Here is a 16,953-nt window from a genome sequence, read left to right as displayed (position 1 = left end):
GCACCCTGGGGCTTCTTAATACTATACTATCACACAAGGCCTGGGTTTACCATTCAGCCCCTCCCCACCAGGACACAGTGTGCAGCAGGAAAGGCAGATTCCGTGGTCTCTGAAGGAACACTGTGGAGCACTAGGGCTTCCTTTCCAGCCCCTCCCTTCCTGCAGTTCCCCATCTCAGTAAAGGACACCTGGGGTCACCCAGTTATGCCTGCCAGACTCTGGAGGGTCATTCCACCACACACACCACTTTCCCACCCAGTCTGCTGCCAGTGCACCAGAAAGTTCAAGACTTTTCTCTAATCCATATCCATGGCTACCTTCTAGCTCCACACCCATCTCACTTCCCCCCTTATCCAGACACAGTGTTCCTGCTTCCCCATGGGCATCCCCTGCCCACTTCCAGCCTCACCCTCTCAAGTTCATTTTCCATCCAAGGTTATAACCTCTCAAACCATCTTATATCAGCTCTGCTTCACCCCTTCCAAGGATCCTCCTGCTAAACCTCTTGTCTGTGGCTCCTGGGTCCCAGCTTCCTCTCTGACCTCATTCCACTGCTCCCAGTGCTCCCTCCTGGCCTGGCAGCATTCCTCCAGTTCGGGGAGCTTTCCCAGCCTCAGGTCTTCTCACAAGCCCCGGATGTTCCTTTTCTCTCTCATCCCCCAAACTGCTCACCATTCCAGTCTCACCTAAAGTGACCTCCCTCAGAGTGGCCTTCGTCAACCTGCTCATCCCCATCTGAGCCCCATACACGTGCTTGTTGGGGTTTAGTGGTGCCCTGTTCTCATTCACGGCCCTGACATGTGATCTCCTGTGGAATATCCATGGCATGCACAAAGGGAGGCACTGTGTGCCCTAGTCACATGTCCAGCACACAGAAAACACTCAGGAAACTTTGCCTGAGCTCATGTGCAGTGAATTCACCTCAGCAGCACGTTGGATTCTCTGTCCAATTTAGAAAACACTTCAGTCCACTGAGAAACAGGAAGACTTAACTCTGACCTAAATGATTCAGAAGCTGGGTGGATGTAACAACTGTACCAACTTCCCCTCTCTTTTCTTCTTCCTACCCCAAACATATATGTGGCACCGGGCTACAACCACCTTGTTTGCTCCCTCAAGCCTGCCCAGTACTCAGTTGTTCATGTGTTAAGCGACTGGTGTTAAGACACCAGTTTGGGCTAGAGCCTCCCTGGCCCCACTTCTGCCAGGTTGTTGTCATTATTGTCTTCATTCTATGGGTGAGGAAACCAATGTCTCAGAGTTCCACAACCACACACCTAGCAAAGCCTCTCACAGCCTGTGTTCACTCTCAATTGTTCTGAATGATCCACTCTATCTGTTTTCATGAAGCAAGGACTGATGGGCCCGTTGGTGCATGGGAGTGATTGCTTTCCACCCAGATATCTGGTCTGAGATATTAAACTGGGCAAACCTGGGGCTTCTACATATACCTGAATACATCCCACGTTATCATTCCCAAAGGTCTATTCTGCCAATATCCACTTAGACTCAGGAATATTGGGAAAATCCAACTCCAGTGAAACAAAACAGACAAGGGCCAATATCATCCTCCAGGTCCACCCTCCACTGCCACCACCAATCTCTGCCCAATGGGGAGATTCCTTAAGGCCCAAGAACATAGTGGAATTTTGCAAAAAGTCAGAGGGAAGAAAGCCAAATTTTATTGAGTATCTACTAAGTTCCAGGAACTGGACTACGCAAGTTGTACTTCTGACACTTCATTCTCACGCATGCAGAGATGAAAGAAGACAGGAGTCCTGCCATCTAGTTACCTTTCATCCAGGAGCTTCCTGGAGGAAGGAGGGCTGGAATTGCAGGGACACTGCTCCCCACACCCTCACTTGTCCCAGTCCTCAAGCCCAGCCCAGCCCCAGCTCCACACAACTCACGGTGAAAGAGGAACAGGAAGGGGACCTTGGACTCAGACATGGCCCAGCATGACTGGGCGAGAAAGCTTATCTCCCCTGAATGCAGCTCCTGGAACCCATGTTGGGAGAAGAGGGGAAGAAATGACAAAGCACAGGGAAGGTTTTCCTGAAGGACGCTGGCAGGACACCTGAAGATGCTGCAGGAAGAAACAGTAAACAGCAGGCTTCACTGTCTCCCCCGCCACTCAGCAGGCTCAAATTCCAACTGCTTTATCCACAAACACTGTTCATTCATTCACTTATTTGCAGAGCATAACTAGTAACATGGAGGACATAGGGAGATGGAGAGAGGGAGTTGAGGGAAATTGGAAGAGGAGATGAACCATGAGAGACTATGGATTCTGAAAAACAACCTGAGGGTTTTGAAGGGGCGAGGGCTGGGAGGCTGGGGGAACCAGGTGGTGGGTATTGGGGAGGGTACATATTGCATGGAGCACTGGGTGTGGTACAAACACAATGAATTCTGTTACTCTGAAAATAAATAAATAAATGAATGAATAAATAGATAAATAAATAAATAAATAGATAAATAAATAAATAAAACACTGTTCATTGTCCATGAATGACTTTTCTTTTCTTTTTTTTTTCATTTAATTATTTTCAGTATAACAGTATCATTATTTTTTCACCACACCCAGTGCTCCATGCAATCCGTGCCCTCTATAATACCCACCACCTGTACCCCCGCCACTTCAAACCCCTCAGATTGTTTTTCAGAGTCCATAGTCTCTCATGATTCACCTCTCCTTCTAATTTACCCCAACCCCCTTCTCTCTAACTCCCCATGTCCTCCATGTTATTTGTTATGCTCCACAAATAAGTAAAACGATATGATAATTGACTCTCTCTGCTTGACTTATTTCACTCAGCATAATCTCTTCCAGTCTCGTCCATGTTGCTACAAAAGTTTGGTATTCGTCCTTTCTGATGGAAGCATAATACTCCATGGTGTATATGAACCACATCTTCCTTATCCATTCGTCCGCTGAAGGGCATCTTGGTTCTTTCCACAGTTTGGCGACTGTGGCCATTGCTGCTATAAACATTGGGGTACAGATGGCCTTTCTTTTCACTACATCAGAATCTTTGGGGTAAATACCCAGGAGTGCAATGGCAGGGTCATAGGGAAGTTCTACTTTTAATTTCTTGAGGAATCTCCACACTGTTCTCCAAAGAGGCTGCACCAACTTGCATTCCCACCAACACTGGAAGAGGGTTCCCCTTTCTCCACATCCTCTCCAACAAATGTTGTTTCCTGTCTTGCTAATTTTGGCCATTCTAACTGATGTAAGGTGATATCTCAATGTAGTTTTTTTTTTTTTAAGATTTTATTTATTTATTTGACAGAGAGAAATCACAAGTAGATGGAGAGGCAGGCAGAGAGAGAGAGAGAGAGAGAGAGAGAGAGAAGCAGGCTCCCTGCTGAGCAGACAGCCCGATGCGGGACTCGATTCCAGGACCCTGAGATCATGAACCGAGCTGAATGCAGCGGCTTCAACCCACTGAGCCACCCAGGTGCCCCTCTCAATGTAGTTTTAATTTGAATCTCCCTGATGGCTAATGATGATGAACATTTTTTCATGTGTCTGATAGCCATTTGCATGTCTTTATTGGAGAGTGTCTGTCCATATCTTCTGCCCATTTTTTGATATGATTGTCTGTTTTGTGTGTGTTGAGTTTGAGGAGTTCTTTATAGATCCTGGATATCAACCTTTTGTCTGTACTATCATTTGCAAATATCATCTTCCATTCCGTGGGTTGCCTCTTTGTTTTCTTGACTGTTTCCTTTGCTGTGCAGAAGCTTTTGATTTTGATGAAGTCCCAAAAGTTCATCTTTGCTTTTGTTTCCTTTGCCTTTGGAAACATATCTTGAAAGAAGTTGCTGTGGCTGATATCAAAGAGATTACTGCCTATGTTCTCCTCTAGGATTCTGATGGATTCCTGTCTCACATTGAGGTCTTTTATCCATTTTGAGTTTATCTAATTAATAAGAGTAGAGAGAATAACCACATGGTCCTCTCAATTGATGCAGAAAAAACATTTGACAAAATCCAGCATCAGTTCCTGATTAAAACGCTTCAAAGTATAGGGATAGAGGGAACATTCCTGAACTTCATCAAATCTATCTATGAAAGACCTACAGCAAATATCATCCTCAATGGGAAAAAGCTTGCGTCCTTCCCGTTGAGATCAGGAACACGACAAGGATGCCCACTCTCACCACTCTTGTTCAACATAGTATTAGAAGTCCTAGCAACAGCAATCAGACAACAAAGGGAAATAAAAAGTATCCAAATTGGTAATGAAGAAGTCAAACTCTCTCTCTTTGCAGATGACATGATTTTTTATATGGAAAACCCAAAAGACTCCACCCCCAAACTACTAGAACTCATACAGCAATTCTGCAACGTGGCAGGATACAAAGTCAATGTGCAGAAATCAGTGGCTTTCTTATACACTAACAATGAAAATACAGAAAGGGAAATTAGAGAATTGATTCCATTTACTATAGCACCAAGAACCATAAGATACCTGGGAATAAACCTAACCAAAGAGGCTAAGAATTTGTACTCAAGGAACTACAGAACACTCATGAAAGAAATTGAAGAAGACACAAAAAGATGGAAGACCATTCCATGCTCTTGGATCGGAAGAATAAACATAGTTAAAATGTCTATACTGCCTAGAGCAATCTATACTTTTAATGCTATTCTGATCAAAATTCCACCAGTATTCTTCAAAGAGCTGGAGCAAATTATCCTAAAATTTGTATGGAATCAGAAGAGACCCCGAATCGCTAAGGAAATGTTGAAAAACAAAAATAAAGCTGGGGGCATCACGTTACCTGATTTCAAGCTTTACTACAAAGCTGTGATCACCAAGACAGCATGGTACTGGCATAAAAACAGACACATAGACCAGTGGAACAGAGTAGAGAGCCCAGATATGGACACTCAACTCTATGGTCAAATAATCTTCGACAAAACAGGAAAAAATATACAGTGGAAAAAAGTCTCTTCAATAAATGGTGCTGGGGAAACTGGGCAGCTATATGTAGAAGAATGAAACTCGACCATTCTCTTACACCATACCTCTTTATTCTTGTAGCAGTTATGTTCTATCCAACTGCTGTTGACTCACAAGGGAACCCAAATTCTTATCTTCCTATCCCTGAATTAATGCAGCACCAGTATTTCAGAAATAACAGTTATTTATTAAGGTTCATTAAGATAAGTAGGTCTCGGGGTGCATGAGTGGCTCAGTTGGTTGGGCGTCTGCCTCCGGCTTAGGTCATGATACCTGGGTCCTGGGATTGAGACCCACATTGGACTTCCTGCACAGTGGTGGACCTGCTTCTCCTTCTCCCTCTGCTCCTCCCCCCTTCTCTGCTCCTCTTCTGACTCACACTCTCTTTAAAAAAGAAGAATAAGAAGAAGGAGGAGGAGGAGGAGGAGGAGGAGGAGGAGGAGGAGGAGGAAAGTAGGTCTCATCCATCCCGAACAGGAAAGATATACAATAAAATATTACTCTCCACTCCTCTTAAAGTCCATCAGCCATACATTTTTTCAGAAATGTTTAATAGATAACATCTCTAGTAAGACTGCACATTTCCTAAAATAAAGCTGGTGACTCACTCATAACCTCTGGGTTCATCTGCACAACACAAACTGCATAAAATAAACAACATTTAATTCTTGAGAGTAATTCAGACCTCATCACATTTCATATCAAGACAATGCAAAGATTCCATGAAGTAATTTTCCTGACTGAAAGAATCATGACTTCTAGTAACAAAATTCAGCCTATCCCATATACGCTGAAAGAGTCAACATTTATCTTCTGATACCTGAACATAGGCATGAACTGACTATTCTCACACCCAGTCTATACCCAGAAGAGAAGGGCAAGATGCCAGGTCTTCCAGGACTAACTTCAGAGCCTATAACCTCAGGGATTCTGCAGCTCCAGGATGAGCCACCATGAGGAATCTGGAACCCTGTTAGAACCCTATGGGGACATAGCTTCACAGCCCCAGGGGAGTAATGGGGATTCAGCCCCTGGTAGAACACCATCAACACCACAGCCTGAACTGAACCCCTGTCCTGAGAGGCTCACAGGCTCCTCTGAAGAACAAGGAGAGTTGTTAAGGGGTATAAGGAGTCTGCACAGGCCCAAACTCCCCAGAGCAGATGATCAGGGACACATCTCCTGACCTCAACATGAAGTATGGAAACAGAGTCCCAGAGGAGGAAGCTAGTGGGAAAGAGAAAAGTTGGGATCCATCAGTCATGTTGTAGAATGAGACATATCCCTTTCCTAAATGGCACAAGGAGTTCTGAATTATCAGGAAGGGAACAGAGTTTATTTTCATACATTCCCACAACCCATTACCCCTTTTCTGGGTATTCCTTGTACCAGCCCTTCCTCTCCACATCACTCCTACAGACCCCCAGCACCCACTCACTTCTGTCTTCATTCCTGATCTCCACTACCCAGTAACAGCACCCTGATTGATGCCCTCCTGAACTAAGATGCTACACTGTTTTTCTGGGTCCTTAGTTGTACCCTCCAGGTCACACAAGACTTCTCATCAGAAACAGCAAGGCTTGGATGTGCAGACCCCAGATCCAGAGTGACAGACACTTCAGAGAGAATTGCCAATCATTTGAGGTCTCCCCTTGCCCTATAACAAGGCACACATCAACCACCCCCACACCAGACACCTAGATGCATGTGAGCAGGGTTAAACCTCCTGCGATTAGAATCTTATGACACAAGCACCCACCCCATCAACCAGGAGAAGTAACTAAAGACAGATCCGGGAGGACAAGACTGGACTCCAACACTGAAGAGTACCTCTTTAGCATCTGATATCATCCACAATCACCAACCCACCTATGTGACTTTTACCACCCCATCTGAACCCACCACCACTGATGGGGCCAACATCTGTGTCACCACAGCAAGCTGAGGTGAGGTAAGCCACCCTGGAGCAGCAGTAGGAGGACCCAGAAAGAACTCAAAGTAAATCACAAGGCAGAAACTTCTCCTTCCACCAATCTACAAAAGAACCACATGTTTCTTGTTAAGGCTTTGAGAAGACTGAACACATGGAGTCTATATCTAGTCTTCTGAAATACACTGATGCAGGAGTTACAGGGAGATATCTTTTGGAAACATTCCCTGATTCATTTCTCTCTCTCTCTCTCTCTCTCTCTCACACACACTCATGCACATACCCACCCCCACACACACCCCCCCACACACCCCCACACACATACCACACGGCCATCATGCTACAGCCTTCCCATAAAAGCCAAGCAATAAAGCTTAACAACACTGAGTAGCTGTATAATAACCTGAAAAGAAGAATCTATGCCCAGATTCCACTTAAATTATGATTTATCAATCCAGCATGATACTGGCACAAATCCATCCACCATGAAAGCTAGGTTTTCTTGAAAAGAATGGGGGAGATCAATATACAAGTATACAAGGCATACTTTAAAACACATATTTTAAAACAATGGTACCTGCAATACTCAATTAAGCATCTGGCCCCTGATTTAGGCTCAGGTCATAATCTCAGAGTGGTTGGATCCAGCCGCCCTATCAGGCTCCAGATTCAGCATGGAATCTGTTTGAGATTTTCAAACCTCCACCCACTCAAATGCCTCTAAATAAATAAATAAATAAATAAATAAATAAATCATTTTTTTAAAAAGAATTTATTTATTTGAGAGAGAGAGATAGTGAGAGACAGCAAGAGCAGGGAGGAGAGGGAGAAGCAGTATCCCCACTGAGCAGGGAACCCAATGTGGAGCTTGATCCAAGCACCCTAGGGTCATGATCTGAGCCAAAGGTAGCTGCTTAAGAAACTGATCCACTCAGGGGCCCCTACAATCTTTTTTTTTTTTTTTAATTTTTTAAAAAAATAGCCAAACTGTAGAAGTAGCCGAGATGTCCTTCAACAGATGAATATATAAAGCAGATGCAGTTCATATATACAATGAAATATTATTCATCCATCAGTAAGGATGAATACCCACCATTTGCACTGACCTGGATGGAACTGGAAGGGATTATGCTAAGTGAAATAAGTCAAGCAGACAAAGATCATATGGTTTCATTCATATGTGCAACATAAGGAATAGCATGGGAGATAATAGGGGGAGGAAGGGAAAACTGAAGAGTGGGGGGAATAAGAGAGGGAGACAAACTATGAGAGACTATGGACGCCAAGAAACCATCTAAGGATTTCAGAAGGGTGGGGGTTGGAGGATGGGATAGCCTGGTGATAGGTATTAAGGAAGGGATGTGTTGTGATGAGTACTGAGTGTTAAATGCAAATAATGAATCATGGAACACTAAACTAATGATGTACTATATGATGACTAACATAACATAATAAAAGTATTTTATCAGTATTCATCATGGAAAAATATTTTATAATTAATAAATTAATTAAATCATGCTCATCAATTCAGCAGAGAAGGGGAAATGCTAAATATGATTATTTGATCATCATTTTTCACATACATCCCAAGAATCAGCAAGGCTCTCTAAGGACCCTCACACATCCCTTTCTCTACTCTCACAGTTTATATCTCTGATCATAAATAGAAACAGCCAAAAAGAAAAAGCACATATTACACAGGTTCAAAGGGCTCAGATTCTTAATCTACCCCAGTACTAAAGAAACCTCTCAATAACTTTTCATTGTTTTAGGATCCCCAGACCGCTCTCCTGTCCCCACATCACTGAAAGATCAAGATGATCTCATTATAACCAGAGGCAAATCTGGTTACATGATTACTTTCAAACAGCTTAAAACAAGTATAAGTCCTCTCAGAAATCTCTCAAACAGGTATCAGGAGTTTATTACTTTTCATACATGCAAATAACTTGCACACCTTCTTGTATAATGCCTCTTGTATACATAATGATTTACTATCCATACTCAAGGAACTACAGAACACTCATGAAAGAAGTTGAAGAAGACACAAAAACTGGAAAAGCATTCCATGCTCACGGATTGAAAGAATAAGCATTGTTAAAATGTCTATACTGCCATGAGCACTCTATACTTTCAATGCCATCCCAATCAAAATTCTACCAGCATTTTTCAAAGAGCTAAAAAAAACAATCCTAAAATTTGTATGGAACCAGAGGAGACCCCGAATTGCTAAGGAAATGTTGAAAAAGAAAAACAAAAGTAGGGGCATCATGTTCCCTGATTTCAACCTTTACTACAAAGCCGTGGTCACGAAAACAGCATGATACTGGCACAAAAACAGACACATAGACAGGTGGAATAGAGTAGAAAGCCCAATATGGAACCTCAACTCTATGACTGACTAAACGCTGACAAAGCAGGAAAAAATATCTAGTGGAAAAAAGACAGTCTCTTCAATAAATGGTGCTGGGAAAATTGGACAGCTATGTGTAGAAGAATAAAACTTGACCATTCCCTTAAACATACACAAAGATAAACTCAAAATGGATAAAATACCTCAACATGAAGCAGGAATCTGTCACTAGCCCTCAGGGAGATTCAAATTAAAACCACATTGAGATATCACCTTACACCAGTTAGAATGGCCAAAATTAGCAAGACAGGAAACAACATGTGTTGGAGGGGATATGGAGAAAGGGGAACCCTCTTACACTGTTGGTGGGAATGGAAGTTGGTGCAGCCTCTTTGGAGAACAGTGTGGAGATTCCTCAAGAAATTAAAAGTAGAACTTCCCTATGACCCTGCCATTGCACTACTGGGTATTTACCCCAAAGATACAGATGTCATGAAAAGAAGAGCCATCTGTACCCCAGTGTTTATAGCAGCAATAGCCACAGGTCACCAAACTGTGGAAAGAACCAAGATGCCCTTCAACTGGACGAATGGATAAGGAAGATGTGGTCCATATACACTATGGAGTATTATGCCTCCATCAGAAAGGATGAATACCAAACTTTTGTAGCAACATGGATGAGACTGGAAGAGATTATGCTGAGTGAAATAAGTCAAGCAGAGGGAGTCAACTATCATATGGTTTCACTTATTTATGGAGCATAACAAATAGCATGGAGGACAAGGGGAGTTAGAGAGAAGAAGGGAGTTGGGGGAAATTGGAAGGGGAGGTGAACCATGAGAGACTATGGACTCTGAAAAACAATCTGAGCGTTTTGAAGGGGCGGGGGTGGGAGGTTGGGGTACCAGATGGTGGGTATTATAGAGGGCACGGATTGCATGGATCACTGGGTGTGGTGCAAAAATAATGAATACTGTTAAGCTGAAAATAAATAAAAAATAAATTTAAAAAAAATCCTAGAGGAGTACATAGGCAATAATCTCTACAACATAGGCCACAGCAACTTCTTTCAAGACATGTCTCCAAAGGCAAAGGAAACAAAAGCAAAAATCACCTTTTGGGACATCGTCAGGATCAAAAGCTTCTGCACAGCAAAGGAAACAGTCAAGAAAACAAAGAGGCTACCCACGGAATGGGAGAGATATTTGCAAATGACACTCCAGACAAAAGACTGATATCTAAGATCTATAAAGAACTCCTAAAACTCAACACACACAAAACAGATAGGTATATAGGTATATATAGCCCAGGTATATAGCCCATTGTAGAAAGCCTCAACCTTGTGGATGTGCAGGATGGCCTCTCCCCAGGTGAGGAATTCCTTCACCAGTGAGGTCCACCTTGTGTACTGGGCCAACTGCACCTCCCTCTGTTCCTGCTAGTTTTGATAGATGAACACTGCTTCTGAGAAATTTGAGCAGAACCACCACAGCTCCATGTTCTCCACATTGATAGCTGGAACACATAACATGGCAGCATTATGTCCCCACCCAGCACTGCCACAGTGGGTTCTGAGGAGCCAATCACCATGAACTCCTCTGTGGACAGAGATGTAAGGGTGAGAAACCAAGAGAGATGTAGGACAGGGAAGGGAACACATTCTCAGGTGGGAGGCCCAGACAAGTGGGAATAAGTGTCAGATAGGAGGTCTTGACCCAAAGGACTCAGCTTTTACCACTCTGGGCAAGATCCTCTTACCACATACTTGAGACCCAGCAATGATGTCAAAGAGACTCCCTCAGCAGCCTGTGCTCCTGACTCCAGGCCCTTCCATGAAGGACTCTCTAACTTACTGGTTCTAACTTTCCACAGGCATCAGAATCACCAGAAAGTCCTGTGAAACACAGAAGACTGGGCTCCACCTCAAGAGCTCCTGGTTCAGTAGTTTTGGGCTGGGTCTAAGAATGTGTATTTCTAAGGGGGTGATGAGGACTCTGTTACTAATGCTCCAGGGACCACACTCAGATCCACAGCTCTAACCTGCTTTCACTTAGGACAGGACTGAAAACTGACCACAAAACACCTGTGGCCTAGGTGGGACCTCTCTGCTCATTCAGCCAACTGAGGAACTTACCCACACCTACTCCTAAGTTAGATATTTGTCCCCATACCTTACTACTCTGGTGAATTACATTTACACTAAACCTAGAGTCCACAGCTATTTCTTTCTTTTTTTTTTTTTTTAAGATTTTATTTATTTATTTGACAGACAGAAATCACAAGTAGGAAGAGAGGCAGGCAGAGACAGAGAGAGGAGGAAGCAGGCTTCCCGCTGAGCACTGAGCAGCCTAGGCGTCCATCCACAGCTATTTCTGTTAAAGCCTGCCCCTACTCCATCACCTATAGGACGAAAATCACTACTTCTTACAACTTCACTCACTTCATTGTCGCCACCCTCTCACAGTCTTTGGTCTTCTGAGAAATGATGGTCATGTCACAACAGGACACTTCTGCAAGAAAAACCCATGCTGGACCTCTGAAGAGTGACTTCTCACCCCTTGTGCTACTCAGCTTTGGCTGAGTCACTATATGTCTCACCTGTGGGATGTGAGTGACTCGCTCCCTGTGACTATTCTCTCCAAAGCCTCTGTGCATGACTCTTTCAATTGACAAACAAAACCATGTCCCTCCTCTGCTCACAACCCTGCAATGGCTCCACAGTTCCCCACATGGCCCGTAGGCCCTATAGGGATGAACTGTCACTGCTCTCTGACCCTCCAAACCCTTGCTTCTCTCCCTCTCCCTCACTCTGCTACAGCCAACCCTAACTTCCTTGCCTCCCTAGACACACAAGCACACTTCCAGCTTTGCTCTGGATGCTCCGCATCATAGAAACCCTCAATCCAGGGGGATCCTCACAGGATGACACACTGCCTCCACCATGCTTCATTCCCATCTCACTATGTACATTGGCCACTTTATGGAGCGTTACAGCCTGCCCACAGCCCTCCTGCGTCTCTCCCTTCCACATCCGTCCTCTACTTCCTTGTCCCATGCTCTCCACTCCTTCAACAGTCGTAGATTGTATGGGATTGTGGTATTTAGTACTCCCTGTTACCTGCCAGAAAGAGCTCTGTGAATACAGATACTCTGTCGTTTTGTACATAGAATAGCACCTAACACACACTGGACACCCTGTCAGTATTCGTGGGTGTAATGAATTAATAACAAAATAAGTGGTTAGATACCAATAGAGACAGGGAACAAGAAATGAGGGGAAATTCATTTTCATACTTTTCATAGTGAAATTCACATTTTTTACTTTATAAGACATACACTCCTCATTAGAGAATTGTCATGCTCCTCTGCCCTAATTTTGCATTTCTGAGATTCTTCTTATGTGTTTTAATTTCAAATAGCAGTTGTGGATCTCCAGAATCTGTCCAGTGCCCGGGCCTCCACCAATAGCCATCTGTCCTGATGGGGACACCAGCAGAGCTCCAGGGGCTCTCACCCACCCCAGGGGCACACAGGGAGGGGGAGAGGACACACTCACCTGCAGAGGCCCCAGCAAGCAGTTGGAAGAGGAGAAGCAGGGAGGGGAGATGGGAGACTAAAGAGCCCCTGCAGCAATCCTCCATTTCCTCCAAGCTGGGGAGACACAGGGCAGGAGGCAGGTCAACACCTCCAGAGAGGAGGCAGGGCCATCCCATAGCTCTGGGCCCCAGAGCAGATAGCAGAGTTCAGGGCTGGCAATAGTCCCCAGCAAGAGCACAGCCTTTCCTACTGCTCAGTATGCTGATAAAGTGGGGGCCGCACAACTGTGATGCTAAGAAAGCCCACCCAACCCTTTGGAAACATTCCCAGCCTGCTCTGTCCACAGGACCAGACCCTTCCCACCTCAGCACAGCAGCCTCCTTCATGTCTGCATGAGTCACAGGACACCACGGAGGCACAGGGACACAGGGCCCAGACACAGGCCCCTCCCCATGAATGACATGCCAGCTTCTGCATGCTTTTCTTCTCCTGATCCCTCAATATGACCAAGGAATCACTGAGAAGTATAAGAGTCAGATTACATTCTCCTAAAGGATACTGTGGATCCTACCATGCACACCCTGTCCTTCATCTCCCTAGCATTTTCCTGCTTGGGACCAATGACCTGGCCTCGCTCCCAGCAAAGCCTCTCTCAGCCTTTGTTCACTTTTGATTGTTCTGAATGATCTGCTACATTTATTTTAATGAAACAAAGACTGACCCATCAATGGATGCGGGTTTCTGCCCAGATATCTGGTCGGACATATTAAAACTCTGGGTAAACCCAGGACTTCTAGATATACCTGCTTTTATCCCCAAATGTGCATTTCTGCCAATATCCACTTAGAGTCAGGATTATTGGGAAAACCCATCTTAAATGAAAAAACAGAAGTGACTCTTAATCTCACAAAACAAACTGAGGGCTGCTGGGGGAAAGGGTTCCGGAGGGGGGGTGGGGTTATCTACATTGGGGAGGGTATGTGCTATGGTGAATGCTGTGAAGTGTGTAAACCTGGTGATTCACAGACCTGTACCCCCGGGGTAAAAAATGCATTATATGTTTATTAAAAAATTAAATAAAATTTTTAAAAAATCTTTTTATTTCAACATTAGTCCTGACCATACATAAAATTCTTTCCCAATGATTTCCTTCCATAATCCTTCTATAGCTTTTTTTTTAAATTTTTTCCCTTTCCTCATTCAGCTTTGGCCTAAGCTTTTTTCTCTAAACTACGAGTTTTATTTTAGGACAAAATTACCTCCCCCACCTCAACAAAATGAATTCCCATTCCTTATATCTTTCTCATCAAAAACACATTTTTTCCCCTGCAGAGTTGCTTTCATTATCTCCGTCAGTATTTTTTTTTTTTAAGATTTTATTTACTTACTTGGCAGATAGAGATCACAAGTAGGCAGAGAGACAGGCAGAGAGAGATGGGGAAACAGGCTCCCTGCTGAACAGAGTGCCCGATGTAGGGCTGGATCCCAGGACCCTGGGATCATGACCTGAGTCGAAGGCAGAGGCTTTAACCCACTGAGCCACCCAGGTGCCCCATCTCCATCAGTCTTAATTACATTTAGCAGAATTTTAACACTTAGAAACCGTAGTGTCTAATGAAAACTAAGTAATAACCAGTTGTGAACTGTGTGTTACAATGGAATTCTTTAGGCCTGAAATTTATTGATACATTGTCTACTTTGTAAAAATGTGTTTTTCTGTGGTACAGTCTTTTGATAAAGCATCAAATATGTTTACGGATAGACCCAAGTATCCTCAGCTTCTCTGCAATAGTGATGAAGTTCTAGAATATACATGAGGTTCAGTGCATTGATGTCCAGAGCTGATGACCGAAAAAGAACTCTTGAGACATCTTTGGTGCAAAATGGAGGTTGATTAAATAAAACAAGGGGACAGGACCAGAGGGCAGAAAGAGCTGCTGCCCAGGGGTTGTGAGGAGTGGCAGGTTATGTACCATGGGGGTGGGGTAAGGAAAAGGGAGGTTTCAATAGAACTTTCATATGCTAAAGAGGACCTACAAGGCCTTGAGGCCTTGCCATTGTCAAGGTCATTTTCCCCTCTAGCAAGGTATTAACATTAAGATAGTTGGGAGATTCCTAAAGATTGTCATAATATGCCCCCACACAGGAGTGAGGGTGGGAGAAGGTTGCTGGGTGTCAGCTTTTGGTTTGTCATCAGCCAGCCCTCTGTTCCCTCAGCAATAGGAAACCAAAAGCAAGTAAACCTTATGTTTAGTAATTAATGATTCAGTATTTAGTCCAATTTGGAAAAGACTTAGCTATCCAACGAATTCAATCTGATTTGTCATCCAAGTGTAAGGGCCTATTCAGCCAGAGCAGCCCCACCCGGGTTGAACTGCCATTTTGCTGTAAAGCTTAAATTGACCTTGCCCCCACCCCCAGGGGAACTTATTTAAAAAAGCAAGTCCTGGGGGGTGCCTGGGTGGCTCAGTGGGTTAAAGCCTATGCCTTCTGCTCAGGTCATGATCCCAGGGTCCTGGGATCGAGCCCCACATTGAAAAAGCAAGTCCTGGGAACCAGTCCCAGGTAACAAAGCCCAAGTACAAGGGTGGGTCAGGCCAGGTGGAGGTATTCAATCAGTGGGTGTGCATATTGTCTCCTAGCTACCAAGGAGTATGGGCCCCTACCCTTTGGGAGTCTTTTGGCGCCAATCCTAACCAAGGTGTGATAGGCTGGTTCAAATGTCTACTAGGGTAAATTGTAATTCAGTTGGTCACCTAGCATCACTGTGGAGTTTCCTGTGTGTGTTACAATCTCATTAGCCACCTGTGTGTGGCCAGGCCCAACCACATGGCCTTTGCTCTATAAAAGTTAGTCTGGAAAGCAGGGAAGGGTCATCCTCTCTGTAGGGGTGGCCCCCACTGGTTTGTTGATGGTCGGTCTGATTCCTGATGCTTGGCACTAATGAAGTTCTAGAACCTAGGTGAGGTTCGGTGGGCTGAGGTCCAGAGCTGATGACCAAGAAAGAATTCTTGAGACATCTTTGGTGCAAAATGGTGGTTTATTAAAGCACGGGGACAGGGCCCATGGGCAGAAAGAGCTGCTGCTGCCCCGGGTTGTTGAGGGTAGGCAGGTTATATACCTTGCGGTTGCGGTTGCGGGAAGGTGAGGGGAAGGGAGGTTTCATATGTTAAAGAGGGCCTACAAGGTGCCCGGAGGAGGCCTTGCCCTTGTGGCTTGATCAATGTCATCTTTAGGTCAGCCATTAACATCAAGATAGTTGGGAGATTCTTGGTGGGGTGTTATGATCCTGCTATCATTTACATTCCCTTCTACCTCAGCCTCCTCCAGTTTATGGTGGGGAGGGATATTAGGGCTTCAGGAACTGAGAGTTATTTGCCTCTGGAAATTTGTGCTATTGATAAGGTAACCTCCCTGTTTCTAGATATCTAGGACATCTGTAGAGCAAGGGAGATTCCTGTTCTGCTGGATTGTGATCTCTGCAAGTTAACTATTTATCGTTTTATGCCAGTCAGGGGTGCCTGAGGAATGCTACACATATTACAGAGGGGAGCAGGTGGAGAGGGGGGTGCAAGGTGCCAGCTTTTGCTCTGTCCTCAGCCAGCCTCCTACTCCCTCATCAGCATGAAATAAAGCTTTGCTTGACCTTCGCTTTGTATCAGTCTCGCTCCTTTAATCACGGACCCATTATTGGGGTATCCAATTTTTGGGGGACCCAACACAAGTAAAACTGTAAAGTTTGAGGTTACCAAAGACTGAAAGCTGTTTTAGCAATTATCCATAAAAACTTTGAGACAGATGAATTTTTTTAATAAAAACTTTTATATTTTATAAACATATAATGTATTATTAGCCCCAGGGGTACAGGTCTGTGAATCACCAGGTTTACACACTTCACAGCACTCACCATAGCACATACCCTCCCCAATGTCCATAACCCCACCACCCTCTCCCTACCCCCCTTCCCCCAGCCACACTCAGTTTGTTTTATGACATTAAGAGTCAAAGACAAATTTAACCATCATTCGAAACCATCTTTTTTTGAAAAATTGCAAGAGATAACATGAACCTATTTGATTTTCAGAAAACCTTTGTAGAATAAAAGTGTTATATTTAATGTTGGGAGCTAATTGAGATAGACTAGCCTATCTTTTTTT

General features: G+C 44.2%; 1 long non-coding RNA gene across 1 annotated transcript in view; it reads right to left on the bottom strand.

Moving 5' to 3' along the window:
- Nucleotides 1–6,458, bottom strand: part of LOC116588977 — a 29,023-nt gene extending 22,565 nt beyond the window's left edge. Inside the window, exon 1 of the long non-coding RNA XR_004285137.1 lies at nucleotides 6,415–6,458. This is a non-coding gene — a long non-coding RNA (uncharacterized LOC116588977). The remainder of the gene's footprint in view (nucleotides 1–6,414) is intronic.
- Nucleotides 6,459–16,953: the final 10,495 nt, after the last annotated feature.

The sequence above is a fragment of the Mustela erminea genome, chromosome 4 (assembly GCF_009829155.1).
Source record: "Mustela erminea isolate mMusErm1 chromosome 4, mMusErm1.Pri, whole genome shotgun sequence".
Taxonomy (NCBI): domain Eukaryota; kingdom Metazoa; phylum Chordata; class Mammalia; order Carnivora; family Mustelidae; genus Mustela; species Mustela erminea.
Note: the sequence above shows the minus strand (reverse complement) of the source record. Positions and strands in the feature narration are given on the sequence as shown.